Here is a 1,092-nt window from a genome sequence, read left to right on the forward strand (position 1 = left end):
CGCTTGCGCTCAGAGCCCGAGGCGGCTTGGGTGGAGGGGCTGGAGCTCGGTCCCGGGCAGGCTGTGCTCGCGTGCCAGGCGGGCCGCGGGCGCGAGAGGGTGTGGTCCAGGCCCGGGTGGCGTGGCTGCTGTGTGGGGCGGGCCAAAAGGTGGGCGTGTCAGGAGTGGGATTCGAACCCACGCCTCCAGGGGAGACTGCGACCTGAACGCAGCGCCTTAGACCGCTCGGCCATCCTGACGGCGGGTGTGGGCGCGTCGCCGCTGGCCTGGCTGGGACGCGGCGCTAACGCTGGTGTCCTTGGCCGTCATGGCGCCCGGCTGGCGGCTGTGTGGGTGCGCAAGGGGCGAGACACGCGCGGCGGCCCCGGAGGAGCACGGCCAGCCGCCTCGCCGCCGCCGCCGCCGCCGCCGCCGCCGCCAGCGCGGCTCCCGTCGCTGTCGCACCCCCACCCCCAGCTCCCTGCAGGCCCCGTCCAGCGTCGGCGCCCCTTGCCCTGCTCCCCACCCCGCCTTCCTCGCCCTCGCCGTCGCCCTCGCAGCCCCGCTTGCCGTCTGGGGCCTTTTCTCCCGGCGCGATGCCCGCCTGGCAGACGAGAGAGAGGCAGCGCTCGTTGGGAGTACTGAGCGCCGTCCGGGTCCGTGTGTGGGCCCCGGGTCCGGGCGGACTCCGAGTCGGGGCCGGGGGCTGCCGTGCGGGAGAGGGGGCCGAAGCGGGGCTGGGGTCGGGTGGGGCGTGGCCCGTGCCGTGCCGGGCGCCTGTGCAGGGCAGGGCGTCGAGGGCAGGCAGGGGCAGGCGCGGGGAGGCAGCCGGAGAGGGGTCGGGCGCCCGGGTGGCCGGCCGCCGCCGTCCTCGTTAGTATAGTGGTGAGTATCCCCGCCTGTCACGCGGGAGACCGGGGTTCGATTCCCCGACGGGGAGGCAAGACGCCCTTTTTGGTGGCCTGCGCAGCTCTGGGTCCCACCTCTTGCTCCCGAGGGGCAGGGCCGCTTCTTCTCGGCCGTCCGTCGTCCGGCCGGCGGCGCGTGCCCGGCCTGCCCACCGTCCACCGGCCCCAGCCCTTTGCGTGGCTCGAGGCCGGACGCTGGGTCGCC

General features: G+C 76.1%; 2 non-coding genes across 2 annotated transcripts; one reads left to right on the forward strand and one right to left on the reverse strand.

Moving 5' to 3' along the window:
* Window positions 1-156: 156 nt before the first annotated feature.
* TRNAL-CAG (transfer RNA leucine (anticodon CAG)) lies at window positions 157-239 on the reverse strand. Its single transcript has one exon. It is a non-coding gene; the product is annotated as a tRNA-Leu (tRNA).
* A 608-nt stretch (window positions 240-847) lies between these two features.
* On the forward strand, window positions 848-919 carry TRNAD-GUC (transfer RNA aspartic acid (anticodon GUC)). Its single transcript has one exon. It is a non-coding gene; the product is annotated as a tRNA-Asp (tRNA).
* The last annotated feature ends 173 nt before the right edge of the window (window positions 920-1,092 follow it).

This window comes from Herpailurus yagouaroundi, unplaced genomic scaffold, assembly GCF_014898765.1.
Source record: "Herpailurus yagouaroundi ecotype Mexico unplaced genomic scaffold, PumYag 65422, whole genome shotgun sequence".
Classification (NCBI taxonomy): domain Eukaryota; kingdom Metazoa; phylum Chordata; class Mammalia; order Carnivora; family Felidae; genus Herpailurus; species Herpailurus yagouaroundi.